The 15,251-nt window shown below is 47.8% G+C and overlaps 1 protein-coding gene across 4 annotated transcripts in view; it reads right to left on the reverse strand.

The window, feature by feature from the left end:
- The window catches only part of FAM107A (family with sequence similarity 107 member A), a 71,586-nt gene that overhangs the window by 10,821 nt on the left and 45,514 nt on the right, over positions 1-15,251 (reverse strand). The gene's annotated exons all lie outside the window — the stretch shown is intronic.

A 15,251-nucleotide genomic window follows, 5' to 3' on the forward strand; every position in this document is an offset into this window, starting at 1 on the left:
GCAAAGTTCAATAACTTTAAAAAATATATATTTATACAAAATGACCAAAACCACAGACTGAGAGCTAAAGTACGCGAACTTTCAAGGGTCTTTTAGCGCAATGCACAGCCAGGCTGACGAGGTTTGTGCCAGGATGCATAAAGGATGCATGCATGCAGAAATTGAAGTGGCCTGTACCGAGGAATTCATTCTTAACCACTCACTCATGCGTGTACAGTTTGGAAATTTACAAATCAGTGCAGCGTAACCTCAGGAAGCAAGTGCACACAGCACTATGTCAGGAACTCTCTCTCTTTTACACTGGTTTGGAGAGCATACTGGGGGGGCATTTGGGGCCGGGGAACAGCACGGCAAACTGTTGGTTTGCAACAGCTTTCTCTTTTCAGCTATAAAATCCATTTGAAAGAGCAATCAACGGAACAAGGCCGGCTAGGGTGATTCTTCCAGAATCAGTAAGAGTTCACCAAACTTAAAATGGGTTGCTAGCAAATAAACGTCTGTAAGAACGAATACTGCTGAGGAAAATGACTCAGTTCTGAACAGCTTCCCGTTGCATGTTAATGGGGCTAGAGCCCCAGCACGCTGGGAATGAAGAAAAACAAATCACATCCCATTACATCAGCGTAATTGGGGTGAAAAGTTCAGTACACATTTCAAGGTTGCTGGGATCCTGGGCCAACGATTTCTTATACCAAATTATTTTCCATTAGAATCATACATTATTATGGGCAGACGTGAAAGATGGCTGGGGGCAGCCGTTCAGTGACAAATGCCTGGCTGATTCATATACTTCTGGGGCAGAGGTGGGCAAACTACAGCCCGTGGGCCACATCTGGCCCGCGGGACTGTCCTGCCCGGCCCCTGAGCTCCCAGTCCAGGAGGCTAGTCCCCGGCCCCTCCCCCGCTGTTCCCCCTCCCCTGCAGCCTGAGCGTGCTGCCCTGCCAGCGCTCTGACCCACCGCTCTTGCTGGGCAGCACGGCAGCGTGGCTGGCTCTGGCATGGTAAGGGGGGGGCGGGGAGTGGGGGGTCCCGGGGGGGCAGTCAGGGGACAGGGAGCGGTTGGATGGGTCAGGAGTTCTGGGGGGGCAGTCAGGGAGCGGGGGGGTTGGATGGGTCGGAGATACTGGGGGGGAGTCAGGGAGCGGGGGGGTTGGATGGGTGGGGGCTTCAGGGGGGCAGTCAGGGAGCGGGGGGGTTGGATGGGTCGGGGGTTCGGGGGGGCGCTCAGGGGACAGGGAGCAGGGGGTGGTTGGATGGGGTACAGGTTTTGGGGGGGGCGGTCAGGGGACGGGGAACAGGGGGGGTGGATACAGCATGGGAGTCCCAGGGGGCCTGTCAGGGGTTGGGGGTGTGGATAGGAGTTGGGGCAGTCAGGGGACAGGGAGAAGGAGGGGTTGGATAAGGGGTGGGGGTCCCAGGAGGCAGTTAGGGGTGGGGGTCCCAGGGTACAGGGGGGGGGGTTGGATGGGTCAGGGATTCTGAGGGGGGCAGCCAGGGGGCGGGAAGTGGGAGTGGGTAGATGGGGGGCAGGGGCCAGGCTGTTTGGGGAGGCACAGCCTTTCCTACTCGGCCCTCCGCATAGTTTTGCAACCCTAATGTGGCCCTCGGGCCAAAAAGTTTGCCCACCCCTGTTCTAGGGCCAGATCCTCAGCTGGTGAAAATCAGGCTTCAATGGAGGCCACTGATTTGCAGCAGTGGAGGGGGAGAGTTGGTCAGGATAATTTTGGGTTTAATTTATTTTGTTTCTTCCCTTTTCCAGAGGAAGAAAGGGGAAGGATGAGAAAGCTAGGGGAGAAAATACCAAAAACCCAAGGGTTGTTCGTTTTGATTTGAATCAACTTGAAATGGAATTTTCATCCCAAATTGCGAAGAAATGTTTTGTTTCATTTAATCAAAAAATTGAAATGTTTGAAGAAAAATTTGGAAAAAAACAAACTTGTTTCTTTTCTTGCAAAGTTTTGCTTGGCAAATACTTACAGTACCTTTGAACAACCAGCCTGACTGAGGGTCTGGCCGTTAATGTCAGTGTTACCAGCATTTCAAATCTCAAATCAATACATTTGGGGTAAGAGGGTGGTGAACCACTGGAATGCGTTACCTAGGGAGGTGGTAGAATCTCCTTCCTTAGAGGTTTTTAAGGTCAGGCTTGACAAAGCCCTGGCTGGGATGATTTAACTGGGAATTGGTCCTGCTTCGAGCAGGGGGTTGGACTAGATGACCTTCAGGGGTCCCTTCCAACCCTGATATTCTATGATTCTATGATTCTTCCAAAGGAAATTAGGCTCCTGAATTCATATTTAGGTACCTGAATACGTGATTTGATTTTCAAAAATACTGAGCCCCAATTGTAGGTGCTGGAACTAGGGGTGGTGGGGGTGTGGTGACACCCCCCTTGACTTGAAGTGGTTTCCATCATAGATAGGGTTTGCAGTTTGGTTCAATGGCTCTCAGGACCTTCTCTGTACAAATTGTTCTCGCATCCCTGCACGCAAAAAGCTTCCACCGATGTCAAGATCAGATGCTGGGTGTTCAGCACTTTTGAATATGAGGCCGTTGAAAGCCAAAGAGGGCGCAGGACTCATCTGTCCGCTTAGGTATGTCACTATCTTCATTCTGCTCACTGTGCGCTAGCTATTGGTGTCCGGCCCAGCCAGTGGGTAACAGAGCTGAAACCAAGTAGCAAGTTCAAAAGTAAACTCAAGCAGTAAGCACGTAAAAGCCCAGATCCCCAGTTGGTGTAAATCCCTGCAGCTCCAGGGACTTCAGCGAAGTAATGCCAATGTACAGCAGATAGGAATCAGGCTCCATTGACTTCAAGTCAGGGTTCACACCACCCCTAGTGTAGGCCAATGGCTAAATACTATTATCCGGCCCTTCACTTTTCCAACGTCGGGGTCTTCTCCAATAGTGGAGCCCAAAGACGTAGCCCTGGGTGAGGCTGGGGTGGGCCACGGCCCACCCACTTAGCATCCAGGCCCACTCCAATCTGTGCAGGTGTGTAGTCACTCGGGCGCCTGAAACCCAGGATGGAGCTACGTGCCCGCCCTTCAGAAAGCCGCACTCCGGCAGCTCTGCCCGGCCATGTCCTGAGCCGCCCCGTGCACGTGCCCAGCTCGGCAGGGGAAGCCCTGTGCCTGGGGGCACCAGCGCTAGGAACAGAGTGTGGCGGTGGGGGGGAGAGGAGCGAGCACCGTCTGTCATTGCCCGTCCCCCCGAAAGTCGGGGCCCAACCAAATCTCCACTCCTAGCTATGCCGCTGGTGGAGCCTCCCGGACGACAGGACACTGGGCTAGATGGATCTTTAGTCTGACTCGGGCTGGCTGTTCTTATGTAAAGCTTCACAGGTCCTTTGCCTGCTGCAGTTCAGGGTGTAATTTATAGTGGGTGGAGTATAAAAAGAAAAGCGAGACCGTGAAAAGTGCCTGTGTTCCCTGAAACAGGACTCAGGGCTTGCCTGTGGGTTAAGGACCCAGGCATCTCTTCCATCGCACTCTACCAGACGGGCCCCCGATGGCCAAATGACCTCTAGTGGAGCTGAGCCAAAGTTTTCAGGCCTGGCTGTCACTAATATCAAAGCCATAAGGCTATGAGCTGGCTTAGTATCATCAGTCAGAGGGTTTGTGTGGTCACCCACGTTCCCTCTCTGCAGCACCGGGCCCGTATTTGCAAGGTTCAGTCATATGTCAGTGGGATCTGGCCCCTTGCAATGGGCCAATGGGAGCTGCGGGGGTGAGAGCAGCTTGTGGAGCCTCCTGGCCCCCTTGCCGAAGCCGGACCTGCTGGCTGCTTCAGGGGTGCAGTGCAGAGTCAGGACAGGCAGGGAGCCTGCCTTAGCCCCACTGCACCGCTGACCGGGATCCACCTGAGGTAAGCCCGCCCAACCCCGAGCCCCAATCCCCTGCCCCAGCCCTGAGCCCCCAAACCCAGAGCCCCCTCCTGCAGCCCAAACTCCTCATCCTCAGCCCCACCCCAGAGCCTGCACCCCCACAGATGGAGCCCTCAATTTGGTTTTGTGCGATTAGAAAGTTGGCAGCCCTACCAGCCCCTATAAAAGCCACTGACTTGCTGTTCACATACGTTCCCTTTCCTCATCGCTAGACATTTCAGGCTTTCTAGGGAAGGCGCTTTTCAGGGTGAAAAAGGCCAGAGTATGTAGATCTGAGAAAGGCCATGGACGTTGGTGGGCGTTTGGCTTGGGCTTAGCATGCGGCAGTTTCCTCCCCACCCATGCAGAGCTGTGCAAGGCGTGGAGGCCTCAGTCCATTTCCTAGCAGGCAGGAGGAGACTCAGAGAAGCCATTGTACCACTTGGCGCCCTGGAGGGCAGCTTCAGGAGAGAGGAGGAGACAGGATGCCCTGGAGCCTGAACCGCCTCTCCCATGTACAGGGGGGGCCCACAGGTCAGGCTGAAGCCCGCTGATGGAGCAGCAGGGGGAGATTTGGGTGCTTGTCCATACCTCAGACTAAAGCTACTTGTCTCTGTGCCAGACAAGCCGAGAACTGACCCATCTCAGAATCGTTTACATTCATTGACACACAGAATTGGAAGGCCACCATAGAACGTGCTCCTCCTTTCTAGCTTGGAAAGAACGTGAGAGAGAAGACCAAAGCAAAAGGCTTGGAAATGACAACTTGACACCTGCATTTCCTGGCCTTGTTGTAATTCTCTCACCTTTCTGCCTTAGTGGTCCTTCCCTTTTGTATTCCAGGGTGAAACTGGAGGCACAGAGACACCTGGCGTTCATACGGCTCTGAGGGAGAAGGGCACGGCCTTTGTTATTAGTCCGAGAAGCCTCATGTAACATTTCAGTCCTTGAGAGGAGCTGCCTTCGCTTTGTTTTTCCAGAGAAAGGAACAAGTATTGTGGCTGAAAAGCCTCTGGGGTGGATTGGCCGCCTGCCTGGAGAGTTACCAGAGGCAGTCAAGTGGCCGGCGCATCTATCTGAGCCAGTCAGAGCAGACCGTGGAGTGGGGCTCTTGGGGCTGTCGCTATGATACGTACAGAGAGAGAGAGGCTGCGTGGCAGATATTGGGCCCTACTCCTGCTTGCCTCGATGCCTAAATGACCATTGACCATTGAAGTTAGAAATGGGCCAAACCCAAACCCTTCCAGCCATGCCCTAGCCGGTGCAGTGAGGTTTGGGTCGCAGGGGGCCAGGATCCAAACCACCACTGGTTTTGGTTTTGCAGAATGTAAACCAGCCCTGGTTTAGGCCCAAATCATCAACTGGTTTAATCTGCAAAGCCCCATCAGACATGGAGCTGTGCTGACTTACACCAGTGGGGGAATGGGCCCTGAATGTTTACATTCATAACAATGCAGAGTCCAGCTGGGCGTAATCAAGATCTAGAGTCAGGAATCAATTTATTTTAATAAAAACATGAGATTTCTAAAGCACTGGATGCCAGGAAATGGTTAGGCCAGCTTTCTCTGCAGCAGCTATTCATGTGCTCACCGCCTGCTGTTAGACTGTGTATACCTAGGCAGCATGCAAGTCAAAGAGGGGAGAAAGTGGGGTGAAATAGGAACCAAGACCTCAAACTGAAGAGGACGTGAGGAATAAGAGGGGGAAAGCCATTTCCCTTTAAAGGAACAAGATTACCACACCTAGCGAAAGGAGTGGCGAAAGGAGGAGTTCCCTTTGTTAAATGTTTACCAAGGCAATGCCTAGGCCCAAAGAGTAAGGGAGAAATTCTCCTCTCAGAAGCACACAGTGCATATTCTGCAGCCTGACCGGTGCAGGTCTCACTGCTGAGCAGATCTTAAAGGAGAATCTTGACCTAAATTTTGCATTTCAGAGCACAGTCAAAGTCACTGCAGAGCTGCAGTACTTGAAACAGGCATGTCAACAAGTTAGGTAAGTGTTAAGCAAATATTTACTCTGATATCAATATAAAGGAAGTTTCTATAGCAACTTCTTGCTTCACTTAGGTTTTATGCTGTGTCTAGCATGCAGGACACCTCGTTCAAAAAAAATACTGTGAGGCTTTGTCACATCACCTGTTTCAAAAGTAACGGGGAAGTTCTGCTTCATAAGCAATTCACAGATCTCCAGTATATGCATCATCATGTGTGACCCTGAATACCCAGTCTGGCCAGGACACAGGACACAGACTTTTCTTCTAAACCATATGGCTCACTTAGGGGAGGAGCTTAGGTGACATTTCTCCCTCCTTATCTTTGAATGTTTGTATAGATCTAGGTTTTGATGGACAACTTTAGTGGGTTTGGCATAGTTACAGTGTCATTACTATTGAGTTTTACACATATTTTATTCGAGAGGGGCCCAAACCAGAACCTTTTATCTGAGCCCAAGTACTGCTCCAAACATTGGTTGTACAATGGGATCCAGAGCTAAAATCACCACCAAACTTGTGGACCTGAAGCCAACCTCCTTTCTGGTCCACCTCCGCATTTTACAGGAGAGGGTTAATGACCATTCTGTCCAGCCCAATGTGGAGCACTGATTGCCTCCCCTTAAACCAAGGGTGGGTAGAATGCTTTGGGAAAGCACTAGCTGGGGTTTGAAAAGCATGGTTTCTCTGGAGTATTAGATAACTGCAAATGCATTGTTGGAAACTGCCACATCAGGAAAATTGTAGCTCCCCAGACTTGTATGCATACTTGTTAGTTTGCTAGATGCTGCCTTTGAGACCCATGGCGGAAGATGTAGCTAAAATGTCAGGTTTCTGTCTAATTGCCAAGATCTATACTGAATTAATATCCCTGTACCCACCACAGACTGAGGTCTTTCAGCCATGCAGCTGTCTCTGACATTACAGCATCGGTGGATAATTTTCTCTGGCCTTTTTTGGGCCCCTGTCAGAGGTCTGGTATTCTGGAGACAGAACTGCATGTTTGCAAGTGTCACCAGAGTGCGAAACAAAATCCAGGTGATGAACAATACATGCCCTTCCTGCTACTCAGCGTGGGGGTGTCTGTTTTCAGCAAGGGCTTCCAGCCACACTTCAATAGCCAAGCCATTCCCAGTTTAGGCTGTTTTCAGTCCCAACCTGATGTGTGTTATAGAACACACTGTCAATCAGCTTTTGCTGGGGGCACTGAATGTGCTTTCAAACACTAGATTTAGAAAAGAAAAAACCTACACTTGGATGGAATGATCCTCACTATAACTCCCGAATGGCAGCGCTGCTTGGAATGCAGGTAGTTTTGTGCAGACCTTCCCCATCTTCTGTTTTCATCCTCTCCTCCTGCCGGGCCCCATACGAACCTGGCCCTCCCTCTGACTAAGGAGGGATCTAAGCATCCGCTGAACTCTAACAGTCCCATTCTGAGATTTAAATTCTGAGTTCTAAATTAGCTGTTACCACTCAAGGAAGTGATCTTGAAGTCATCATGGATGATTCTCTGGAAACATCCACTCAGTGTGCAGCGGCAGTCAAAAAACCGAACTAAATGTTGGGAACCATTAAGAAAGGGATAGAAAATAAGACAGAAAATATCATTATCACTATATAAATCCATGGTGCGCCAAACTTTGAATTTCGTGTCCTGTTCTGGTTGCCCCATCTCAAAAAGGATATAATGGAACCGGAAAAGGTTCAGAGAAGGATACAAAGATGATTGAGGGTATGGAATGGCTTCTGTATGAGCAGAAACTAAAACGATTAGGGCAGTTTAGCTTAGAAAAGTGATGGCTAAGGGAGGATATGACAGCGGACTATAAAATCATGAATGGAGTGGAAAAGTGAATAGAGATGTGTTATTTAACCTTTCCCACAATAAAAAACCAAGGGTCACCCAATGAAATTAATAGGCAGCAGGTTTAATACAAACAAGAGGAATTAGTTTTTGACATAGCCCACAGTCAACCTGTGGAACTCATTGCCAGGGGATGTTGTGGTGGCCAAAGTATTACTGGATTAAAAAAAGAACTAGATAAGTTCATGGGGGATAGGTCCATCAATGGCTATTAGCTAAGCTGGTCAGGGATGCAACCTCATGCTCGGTCCGACCCTAAATCTCTGACTGCCAGAAGGGGAAGACAGGGTGAATCATTCCAATTGCCCTGTTCTGTACACTCCCCCTGAAGCACCTGACATTGGCCACTGTTGGAAGACAGAACATAAGAACATAACTATAAGAACAGCCATACTGAAGCAGACCAAAGGTCCATCTAGCCCAGTATCCTGTCCTCCAACAGTGACAATGCCAAGTGCCCCAGAGGGAATGAACAGAACAGGTAATCACCTAGTGATCCAGCCCATCGCCTATTCCCAGCTTCTAGCAAACAGCTAATAGACATTGATGGACCTATCCTGTATGAATTAATCTAATTCTTTTTTGAACCCTGTTATAGTTTTGGCCTTCACAACATCCTCTGGTAAGGAGTTCCACAGGTTGACTGTGCATTGTGTGAAAAAACACTTCCTTTTGTTTGTTTTAAACCTGCTGCCTATAAGAACATAAAACAGGATTCTGGGCTAGATGGACCATTGGTCTGACCCAGTATGGCCGTTCATATGTTCTTATTCTGAATACTATCCAGGCTGGGGTGATGGATTCTGGAGTGGCATGATGCTTTCTCTTCCCCTGGGAGCCAGTCTCGCCGTCACTAGCATCACTCTCTTTCAGGGCTAAGTTATATTTTCTGGACTGGAGTGGAAACCCAAACTCAGAGGGTGAATTGAGCGATAAACCCCATCCCTGTATCTCATTTGTTTCTGCTCTTTGGGTCACAGTGACGTCATTTACCTACGAGACAGGAGATACACTTCACAGAGAATGTATTTGGGGTCCTTCGACTTATTTCTAACTAGGAAGGATTCACTCTGGAAATGCCCCGTCTTGGAAAAATGGATCACTTTATGGCCGTGCACCACAACCACGGGACCATATATTCCTATACCTGGCAGAGACTTGTTATGCTGGTGCCCCAGGTGCTGTCATTAAAGGGCTCTGGCTGCCTCGTCTGCCCGTCTGGGTGCATGAGAAAAATCTCAAGGAATGTTAAGTGGATTAGCTCCCCTCTAAAGGGAAGTGAAAGTAATCACTCAGTGGACAGGTGCAATGGCTGGTTACAGCTTGAGGCTGGGTCCAGCAGGTTTCTAAAAGACAAAAGGGATTGAGGGGGCGGGAAATGACTAAAAACAAAAGCAAAGAAAGAACAAAACCCAGGGCTATTAGGCTTGAGAAGCTTTATTTCTGGGCTGAGGCTCTGCCCCAGCACCCCTGGACCAGAGCTGTTCAGGGGAGACCTGACGACTTTTTACAGATTTTACTCTGAAATTCTTTCCCTTTTGCTGATTGGCTGCCCGCTCCCTCCCTGACGGTCTCTCCTTTCCAGCATCACTCTGCATGCCTTGTGCCTCCCTTCTCAATTCCCCTTTAACTTTGCCCCCTCCTCGTAGCTATAGTCTCCTTCCCTCTGAACAACCCCCACAAAAAGGAAAACAGGAAACCAACCCATCCACAACCTTCCCCCACTCCGCACGGCATCTACAAGCTGTCCCATTGTTCACGCTACTTGTATGGTATGTCCATTCCCTCCACCCTTTCTCTGGCTTCTCTATTTTGATTGTTGCTCTCCAGGACAGGGACTGCCTCTCGCTCTGTGTTTGACAAATAGAACAAGAGCCCCTGCCCCATCTTGCTTATTATAATACAAACAATAGGCTTATGGGTCCTTGGCAGTGTTAATGAGCTCCACAGACTCTTGGGCTTTGTGGCTGAAGCAGCACTGTGCTTCACTGAGGCCTTCTTCCTAAGTCAGCAGCCCTTTAGAAATCCTTTCTTGGCCGACCTTGCAATGTTCTTGATATAGAACTCTCAACCAGTGGTGCTCACAAGTTCTGCTGGCTTCACTAACGAGGGGATTCCATTAACTGGGTGTCTGCTACTCTGCTGTTTTTATTCCAGCATAGAAAATTTAAATAGGGCTGAAGCTAGAAATGTCAAAGTTAGCTGGTTTGGTTGATCTCATTGACACTTAAAATCGATCACTATTTGAACAAAATAATTTCACAGATGTTTCAGTGATTAATGTTGCCAACTGAGGCATCCTTGACTAATGCAACCTTAACTGGGATGACCTTAACAAATGCCCCCTTAACCTGGAAATATGCCAATATAAATTATTTATATGTTTTCATAAAAATGTGTGGAAAAATTCTAATGCACACATGCAAAAAGTGCTGACTTTCAAAAGGTATAACTTTAACGCTATTGAGCTTTTCCTCTTCAGAGCCCTTTGATTTTTAAGCTTCAGCGGGATCTACAAAACAAGCCAAGTTTGCAATTCCTAGTTTCTGATGGTTGAGTTATTTGAGTACTAATTTTCTGGGTAGAACATCTGGGGAAAAGGTTTTTGTTCATGACTGAATGATTGCAAAATGGTTTCACTCAATCTTTCCACAAAAGTTCACCTTTGGGCAGAGACCAAACATGGAACATTTCAGCCCCCAAAGGAGTTTTTAAAATAAACTAGGAACAACTGAAAAAGGGGGCTTAGATGAAAGTTAGAAAATATCTACAACAGGTGGTATCTGTTAAATACAATAGTCCTACCTTAACTACAGTGGGTGCTGCAGTATTCAAGGGCAGCAAACAAACTCCTATTGTCCCTCTTATAGGTTCTTGAAATACTGTTGCTGGATTTTCAGGGAGGACTGAATGTGCGTTGTATTTCATATTTCTATATGTTTGTGATTGCTTCACGCCAAATGATATAATTAAAACCTTTTCCTCCTCCTCTTTCTCTCTGTTTATAGGTGATTGGGACAGAGGGGGGAGGGATAGCTCAGTGGTTTGAGCATTGGCCTGCTAAACCCAGGGCTGTGAGTTCAATCCTTGAGGGGGCCATTTAGGGATCTTGGGCAAAAATTGGGGATTGGTCCTGCTTTGAGCAGGGGGTTGGACTAGATGACCTCCTGAGGTCCCTTCCAACCCTGATATTCTATGATAGGGCACCAGTGTAAAACTAGAGGCCTGAAGCATGATTCTGATGGTGGGGTCAGGACTCACATGGAGGGAGCATTAATGTTCATAATTCTAGGAAACCCTGTTCCTGCTGGAGATTGCCAGAAAGTCAAAACTTGACCAAGATTCCAGAAGCTTGGGTATAAATGTGGCTGTTCAGGGCTCTTAAAATCACTGGCTGAATGGAGTGTTCTAACAATCTACCTCTCCTGAATGGTGACTTACGAATACAACTCTAGGAAGTAACCCATTGCTCATTTGCATATCCTGTCTGTATTTTATTGTAATAAAAAAAGAACAAATCTCAGTACAGTAATGGCAGAATAGTAAATTAGTGATGGTGGCTACTGAACTGGGTTGGTGTAGTATCAACACTTTTATCGTGTAGTGGGAGAAGATGCATTGCATAAGTCATCTAAAAGCCACAACTCATATACTGTATTGCAATGTGGCTTATCACAGCTAGTTGGAATGGTTCTGTTGCTGCTTTGACACGATGAAATAACCTACATTATGCACTCAACATGCTCAGCTGCAACACTGACGAGTCTCGTAGTCATTTCCAAGAATTTGCCATCCCAGTGGTGTTCTAAACTCAAGCAGCGTTTTATCTGCCAAAGCACAAATATTAAACACAACAGATCTCCATGGCAACTCAACTTGCACCAAGGTTCCAGTGCCCAAGCCAACTCCTTTTATAACTCTGGATCTGCTAAACAAAAAAAACCCCAACAAGCCCCCAAATGCTGCATTCTGCAGAAATTATATTAAAAAACCATCTGTATGGAGCAAGTTTTGATGGGATCTGGGAAAGATGTTTAAAAAAATAGCAACAGCTTTAATATCTTTGGAATAACAGATAGGGTAAGGCAGGGAGGAAACGAAGTATCAAGCAGATATTTATGGCTCTATTCAAAGACACACAAAGATCTTGCTGTTAGCTTTAAAAAACCCACCTCCATTACAATTAGGAATAGCTGACTTGGCCTTTTCTTGCCATGAAGGGTCGGCACTGCAGCACCATTGCACTTGCTAATTCACTCAGAAGTTCAATCTCCTTTGTTGCATAGAGGCAAAAAAGGATCTGGCAAAGGCCATTTCAAACTCGCTGGGTGGATGGAAAATTCTGCAGCATTCTGAATGCCTTCTGCTCCCAAAGATGTTTGAAGTGTGATGCTTTGCCAAACGGCTACAGATGTATGGTTCGCCTACCCACAGCAATCTGGCTCTCAGATGGCCAGAGGGTGGGACGAGTTTGAGAAATCTCAGCTAAGCCTGTATTCATACACAAAAGGGCTGACTTTGGGTAACCTGGCGAGCTGCTCAAATGAAGCTCTTTCTTTCAAGCTAGTACCACAGTTTGCAGTGGTGCTGGCAGGCCTTGACTGTGCGCTGCCAGCAAACGTCTGTGTCGCAGAAATGACTTTGGGCATTCGGGTGAAATGGAATAATGCCATCAGTCACGTTGCCACAGTTAGGGCTGCGTCAGGTGTATCAGCAGTGCTCCCTGATTTTAAGGAGTCTATAACCTGGCCGCCAAAATTCACCCCGGCTTAAACAAGAAGCAGAACTTAGTGATATATCTCTATCTGTACAGTTTGTGCTGTAGGCTGGAATTTTACAGAGGGGCACCCCCTGAGGTGCCAATTTAGCAAAGCACACCCCTCACTTGAACACTGAAGTCAAAGGTGCACTACGATGCGTGGAAATGCAGGAAGAGGGCGAAGTTTCTGGAGGGACCCGGTTTGGTATGTCACCAGGGGCTCAGGAGTGCAAGCTGGGCAAGGTGGCTACGAGACAAACACAGGGCTCACTGAATATAAAGCTGGCCTCTGTGCATGCTGAATACAGAGCTCTTTCCTGCCACTCTGCCTGCCGCATCGCTCATCGCTAATGCAACAAATGGGAGTTAAGCACGTGCTTAAAGTTAAGCACTTTAAGGAAGGCTGGAGCGCGCGTGCCCATGTCTACATGCCCCACATGACTCTTTGTTGCATGAGCACATCAAGGGCACCTCTGGGGGCCTTCACGTCTCTAAACATGGATGTGACTGTTCAAAACCGTAGCTAACAGTTTGCAGTTTGTTTGTTTAGAAGAGACAACTGCAAATGCTCACTTGCAGCTGGTCAGCCCGAACTCCACAAGGGAATTAAGGCATGAACCTAGAGCACCTTCAGTCTCACGTAAAAATAAATGGCATCCACACTGACAATATCATGGAACACAAGGGACCTATTACTGGCGAGTATTTCAGTATCCACATATTAAAAATCCCTAAACTTAATGGAAAGAGTCCCTGTTGACTGAAGGAGCCGCCTGATATCTCAGAATCCATGCACTAAGTACTAGAAGTTCCACCATATCACCAAAAAGAAAAGGAGGACTTGTGGCAACTTAGAGACTAACCAATTTATCTGAGCATGAGCTTTCGTGAGCTACAGCTCACTTCATCGGATGCATACCGTGGAAACTGCAGAAGACATTATATACACAGAGACCATGAAACAATACCTCCTCCCACCCCACTCTCCTGCTGGTAATAGCTTATCTAAAGTGATCATCAAGTTGGGCCATTTCCAGCACAAATCCAGGTTTTCTCACCCTCCGCCCCCCCCCCCACAAACTCACTCTCCTGCTGGTGATAGCCCATCCAAAGCAACCACTCTCTTTAAAATGTGTATGGTAATCAAGGTGGGCCATTTCCAGCACAAATCCAGGTTTTCTCACCCTCCACCCCCCCCCCCCGCCCAAACTCACTCTCCTGCTGGTAATAGCTCATCCAAAGCGACCACTCTCCCTACAATGTGTGTGTATGGGTGTGTGTGGGGGGGGAGAAAACCTGTATTTGTGCTGGAAATGGCCCACCTTGATTATCATGCACATTGTAGGGAGAGTGGTCGCTTTGGATGAGCTATTACCAGCAGGAGAGTGAGTTTGTGTGTGTGGTTTTTGGAGGGGGGTGGGGGGGAGTGAGAAAACCTGGATTTGTGCTGGAAATGGCCCACCTTGATTATCATACACATTTTAAAGAGAGTGGTCACTTTGGATGGGCTATCACCAGCAGGAGAGTGAGTTTGGGGTGGGGGGCGGAGGGTGAGAAAACCTGGATTTGTGCTGGAAATGGCCCAACTTGATGATCACTTTAGATAAGCTATTACCAGTAGGAGAGTGGGGTGGGAGGAGGTATTGTTTCATGGTCTCTGTGTATATAATGTCTTCTGTAGTTTCCACAGTATGCATCCGATGAAGTGAGCTGTAGCTCACGAAAGCTCATGCTCAAATAAATTGGTTAGTCTCTAAGTTGCCACAAGTACTCCTTTTCTTTTTGCGAATACAGACTAACACGGCTGTTACTCTGAAACCTGTGATGAATTAGGAACTTTAAAAACCCTGCACATTTTCTGAAGAAAAGATGTATTTTCCAGAAGTTTTAAGGTGTGCATTTCAAACACCAAGACACAGAACTTCTGCTTCCTGCAGGCCCTTGACAACACAACTGACACTAGTCTGCAAAGCCAACTGGCAGGGGGTCGCAGATGAGTGCAGGAAGGCAATCTCTGGATCTGATCTCAAGGTGATTGTAATCAGTGGGGGAATTTCCACTGACTTCAGTGGACTTTGAATCTGGCTCTATATACGGTGCTAGATGCACGGTGATGATACTGTATGTTATGCCATATGCATGTCCTAAAGAATGAATTAAGGCAAAGGGATTGCAAGCAAGACATGAGAAGTAATTCTTCCACTCTATTCCGCACTGATTAGGCCTCAACTGGAGTATTGTGTCCAGTTCTGGGCACCACATTTCAGGGAAGATGTGGACAAATTGGAGAAAGTCCAGAGAAGAGCAACAAAAATGATTCAAGGTCTAGAAAACATGACCTATGAGGAAAGATTGAAAAAACTGAGTTTGTTTAGTCTGGAAAATAGAAGACAGATGGGACATGAGAACAGTTTTCAAGTACATAAAAGGTTTTACAAGGAGGAGGGAGAAAAATTGTTCTCGTTAACCCCTGAGGACAGGACAAGAAGTAATGGGCTTAAATTGCAGCAAGGGAGGTTTAGGTTGGACATTAGGAAAAACTTCCTACCTGTCAGGGTGGTTAAGCACTGGAATAAATTGCCCAGGGAGGTTGTGGAATCTCCATCATTGGAGATTTTTAAGAGCAGGTGAGATAAACACCTGTCAGGGACGGTCTAGATAATACTTAGTCCTGCCTTGGGTGCAGGGGACTGAACTAGACGACCTCTCGAGGTCCCTTCCAGTTCTATCATTCTACGATTCTATGATGATCCTTCAGTTTGAATGTCT

The sequence above is a fragment of the Lepidochelys kempii genome, chromosome 7 (assembly GCF_965140285.1).
Source record: "Lepidochelys kempii isolate rLepKem1 chromosome 7, rLepKem1.hap1, whole genome shotgun sequence".
NCBI lineage: Eukaryota > Metazoa > Chordata > Testudines > Cheloniidae > Lepidochelys > Lepidochelys kempii.